Genomic DNA, 5,703 nt, shown 5'->3' with positions numbered 1-5,703 from the left:
TAATGGCTAATTAGGTTCAATAACAACATTGAAACAGATCTAGAACCATACCTTTGAGTTCCTTGTTGATCTTGTGGTCTTGGAGCTTCTAGAGTCACAAATGTCACTCCTCTGATGGCTTACAAACACCAATAGCAAGAAAGATGATTTAGGAGAGAGGAGAGGGGAGGAAATCGGCCAGCGTTCTCTTACTTTAGGAGAGGTGCCGATTTCCCTTGCCCATGGGATCTATTTATACTTGTAGACTCCTTAAGGGTTACAACCTAAACCCTAATTGGATAATCTTCTCTTAAGGCTATCCAAATCCTTTCCTTAGATAAGCCATGGACGAATTTAGCTATCCTTTAGCTTCTAGAATTCGTCCCTAGTATATCTATAAGGATTTATAGTCTAAAGCTTAACTATCAAACAATTGACAGTTTATACCCCTTTATTTAATTAACTTCTTTAAGTCACCAAATTAATTCTAGTTAATTCTATGACTTATATTAATCAAATAACAATATATTATTCTTTATATTATTCCCATAATATATTAATAATATTTACTCTCTCTTAATAAATCATCCTATCAAGTTGCTATGGTGAAGGCAAACCAAAGGACCATGCATAACCGGGTCAAATACTTGCCTAATATAGTTGTAGCCTTAGACACTATTCCAACAGTCTCCCACTTGGATAAGTCTAGTAACTATATGCACAAGTACAATTCGGTTTGCAATCGTAGCTCTCAAAGACGCTGTCAAACTCTGATCTAATCAATCTTGTCCTTTAGATAAGGGATCGTACAGTCCTCTGTTAGATATCATGCTGACAATCCTATGGAATGGTTAGTCAAGCATTTAGGTTTCTCGATCTCTGATTTATTTGACATAGAACTTAATCGAACACATCAATTCAGTTCTGACCGGGCCCGACACATAAGTCAAATCAAATCATCGAGCGGCCGAGATATCGCTTTTACCTTCTTAGATAAAAGTTACAGATAAACTTTGACTTATATGCATTTACTTATTCATTAACCAACTATACACAACAATGCGTTTTATAACACCGAGTTACTGATGCGTTTTCGCATTATCAATGTACAACCAATTAACAAATAACAAACCATATATCTAGGTTTTAAGACTATATGATATTATCGTCTTGCGATCACCCTTTTATATCATATTCCATAAGGTGATTCCAGCAAGCGCGGGTTTGTTCCAATGCTCAAAACTAGTTCATAAGCACTCATGAACGTTGCAGCAACCCTTTGCTATGTCTAACACCATTTAGACAATCTACATACCAATTCATGACAATCTTCATTCATATCTACTTCCAACATATGAACGATTGTGGACAATTTGAACAATTCCATTATTCCTAATAATTTCAATTATTCTGGAAGTCAAAACATGCAAAGTGAAACAATAGTTAAACAATTAACATAAGACAGTAACATTACTCATAAATAAAACTCCTTTATTTAATCATCAAATGTTAATTACATTTATCTATTACACGTTTCTAATACTATCTAATCTATGCTAATATCATCCTTCGGCCCAATACTCCTAGCATGCTGCAAGTGCTTAACCCTACTCAGTCCCTTCGTAAGCGGATCTGTTGGGTTATCTTCTGATGATATCCTCTTCACTACAAGTTGTCCTTCTTCTATACGATGTCTAATGAAGTGATATTTTCTGTCGATATGTCTTGATCTACCATGATCCCTCGGTTCCTTGGTCAAGGCAACCGCTCCTTCGTTATCACAGAAAATCTCCATGGGCTCCTTTATGGCAGGTACTACTCCAAGATCACCGATGAAGTTCTTTAGCCATATTGCCTCCTTCGACGCTTCGCTCGCTGCAATGTACTCTGATTCGCACATTGAATCAGCTACGGTCTCCTGCTTGGAACTCTTCCATGTCACTGCTCCTCCATTTAGGGTAAAGACCCAGCCCGACTGCGAACGGTAGTTGTCCCTGTTGGTCTGAAAACTGGTGTCACTATACCCTCGGACCTTCAAGTCATCACTCCCTCCGAGGACTAAGAACCATTCCTTCGTCCTCCGAAGGTACTTAAGGATATTCTTCACCGCAATCCAATGTGCTCTGCCAGGGTTCCCTTGATATCTACTAACCATGCTCAAAGCGAAGGCTACATCAGGGCGAGTACAAGTCATAGCGTACATGATTGAGCCAACTGCGGAAGCGTATGGTACTCGGCTCATTTCTTCTATTTCAGCTTCGGTACTCGGACTTTGAGTCTTACTCAATTTGGCATTACTTTGTATCGGTAATTCTCCCTTCTTTGAGTTTTCCATACTAAAACGTTTTAGTACCTTCTCTAAGTAAGTATTTTGACTAAGTCCAATTAGTCTCTTACTTCTTTCTCTTACTATCCTTATTCCCAAAATGTAAGAAGCCTCTCCGAGGTCCTTCATAGAGAAGCACTTCCCGAGCCAGGACTTAACCTCCTGCAGAGTCGGGATGTCGTTTCCTATGAGTAATATGTCATCGACATATAGAACGAGGAAGCTTACTATACTCCCACTGGCTTTGACATATACACAAGACTCATCTTCGCTTCGTACAAATCCAAACTCTTTGACTTTCTCATCGAAGCAAAGATTCCATCTGCGAGATGCTTGCTTAAGTCCATAAATGGACTTCTCAAGCTTACACACTCTATTTGGATGCTTCGGATCCACAAACCCCTCTGGCTGAGCCATGTAAACATCCTCAGCCAACTTTCCGTTAAGGAAAGCGGTCTTGACATCCATTTGCCAAATTTCATAATCATGAAATGCGGCAATTGCTAGCATTACTCTAATAGATTTAATCTTCGCAACTGGTGAGAAGGTCTCATCATAGTCAACTCCGGGAGTTTGAGTAAAGCCCTTCGCAACCAATCGCGCTTTATATGTGTGTACCTTTCCATCCAAGTCGGTCTTCTTCTTGAAGATCCACTTGCACCCAACGGTCTTACGTCCGGGCACATAATCAACCAAATTCCAAACTTGGTTATCATACATGGATTGGATCTCGCTATCCATTGCCTCTTTCCATTTCGCAGACTCCGGGCCTGCCATGGCTTCCTTATAGCTATTAGGTTCATCAAGATTTATTAGTGTACCATCACTAATATACGTGTCCCCTTCGGTAGTAATATGAAAACCATAAAACTGGGGTAGAACTCTAAATCTATCGGAACGTCTAAGAGGTAAGGACTCGTCAATCGGTTCAACCGGAGTTTCCTCCTCGGGTTGAGTGCCAGCGGTAGAGGTTCCTTCATCTATCGACTCTTGAATCTCTTCAAGTTCGATTTGCCTCCCACTGTCTCCTTGGCTTATGAGTTCTCGCTCTCGGAAAACTCCTCTCCTTGCAACGAAGACAACATTGTCCTTCGGTCTATAGAAGAGATATCCAAAGGATGTCTGCGGGTAGCCGATGAAAATACATCGCTCACTTCGAGGTTCAAGCTTGTCGTGAGTATCTCGTCTTACGAAAGCATCGCAACCCCAAACCTTGATATGTGCCAACGAGGGAGCTTTCCCTGTCCACATCTCGTGAGGTGTTTTGGCAACCTTCTTAGTAGGGACTCGGTTAAGGATATGGGCGGCAGTCTCTAAGGCATACCCCCAGAAAGAGATAGGTAGTGAAGCACGACTCATCATAGAACGAACCATGCTTAGTAGGGTTCGATTACGCCTTTCTGCCACACTATTCAACTGCGGTGTCCTAGGTGGCGTCAATTGCGAAACTATTCCACACTCCTTGAGATAATCGTGGAATTCAAGACGTAGGTACTCTCCTCCTCGATCGGATCGAAGCATCTTGATTTTCCTGCCCAATTGATTCTCCACTTCATTCTTGAACTCTTCGAACTTTTCAAAGGTTTCTGACTTTTGCTTGATTAAATAGATATACCCATATCTACTATAATCATCGGTAAAAGTCACGTAGAAACGGTTCCCATCCTTCGTGGTTGATCTAAACGGTCCACATACATCGGTATGTATTAGGTCCAATAGACCTTCACCCCTCTCACATATACTCGTGAAGGGTGACTTAGTCATCTTTCCAAGTAAACAAGACTCGCATGTGTCATCTTCCCTAAGGTCGAATGACTCCAACACTCCATCCTTTTGGAGTTGGGCTATGCGTTTCTTGTTGACATGTCCAAGACGACAATGCCACAAGGATGCTTTATCCATACTAGTGGAAGAATCTATATTCAAAACATCATTTCCTAAGTTATCAACAATCATAACAGTTTCATATATTCCATTACATGGTATAGCTTCAAAGTAAAAGACACCATTTAGATAAGCTAAAATAGAACCATTCTCATTATTAAAAGAAAATCTAAATCCTTGTCTATATAAACCATGAAATGAAATGATGTTTCTAGCCATTTCTGGCGAATAGCAACAATTGTTCAAATCTAAACACAAATTATTCCTAAGCACTAAAGAATACACTCCAATCTTGGTCACAGGCGACGATCTTCTGTTCCCCATGATTAGATTGATTCTTCCTTGCTCCACATCCCTACTTCTTCTTAGTCCCTGCACATTAGAACAAATGTGGTAACCACAACCGATATCAAGAACCCAAGAAATAGCATGATTAGAATCGTTAGATTTAATTGTGTATATACCTGCGAAAGATGGCTTGATCTTTCCTTCTTTGATTGCTTGCAGGTACTCTGGGCAACTTCTCTTCCAATGTCCTATCTTGTGGCAGTGGTGGCACTCTGCCTCCTTCGGGTTAGGACAGGGCTTAGCGGGATCAACTTTGGTCCCACTAGAAGAGGCACCATCTCGGGCTTTGACCTTGCGATAGTTCTTCGATGTAGCCTTCATCTTCTTTCCCTTTCCTTGACCAATAGCCAAGACAGGAGCAGCAGGTGGATTGGGAGTCGGTGCAGCAGACTTGTCTTTGAAGTTGCTCTCAGCAACCCTCAAGAGACCTTGGAGCTTGCTTAGGGTGACCTCTTCTTTGTTCATGTGGTAGGTCATCCTAAACTGGTTGTACATCGGAGGCAAAGAGTGAAGCACCATGTCGATCGCCAAGTCTTCTGCAAAGTCAACATTTAACTTACGAAGGCGGTCGACATACCTTTGCATCTTTTGCAAGTGCACGGTAAGAGATTCTCCATGACCCATCTTAGCGGAAATCATGTTGGTGAAAATCTCATAACGCTCTTGTCTCGCATTTTGGTGGTATCTCTCCAATAAATCTTGGTTCATCTCGTACGGGTACATGTTCTCGTAGGACTTTTGGAATTCGGAGTTCATGGTGGCAATCATGATGCAATGTACCTTCGTTGCATCTCGCTCATAAGTCTCAAAAGCGGTGATTTCAGCCGGAGTAGCGATTTCGGTGTTGATTTTCTCGAGCTTCTCATCAAGGACATACTCCTTGTCCTCATAGCGAGCAATGGTGCGAATGTATCTTATCCATTCGCTAAAGTTCGTTCCATCGAAGGTGACCTTTTGGCAAAGGCTCATCAACGTGAAAGAACTAGCAGTAGCGTTGTTTGCGTTCGACATCTTCAAAAGAAAAAAGGACAAAGATAGATTAGAATAAGAATCCCTAATTATCACCCAATAAGAAAAATTAGGGCTAGGATCCAACAATAACATTTACATACTAGAAAAGGGATGCCGTAATCTAATATGCAAATAAATTGAAGGTAAGTGAATGA

The sequence above is a fragment of the Lactuca serriola genome, chromosome 7 (genome assembly GCF_051521515.1).
Source record: "Lactuca serriola cultivar US96UC23 chromosome 7, Lser_US96UC23_V15, whole genome shotgun sequence".
In the NCBI taxonomy this organism is placed as follows: Eukaryota; Viridiplantae; Streptophyta; class Magnoliopsida; order Asterales; family Asteraceae; genus Lactuca; species Lactuca serriola.
Note: the sequence above shows the minus strand (reverse complement) of the source record.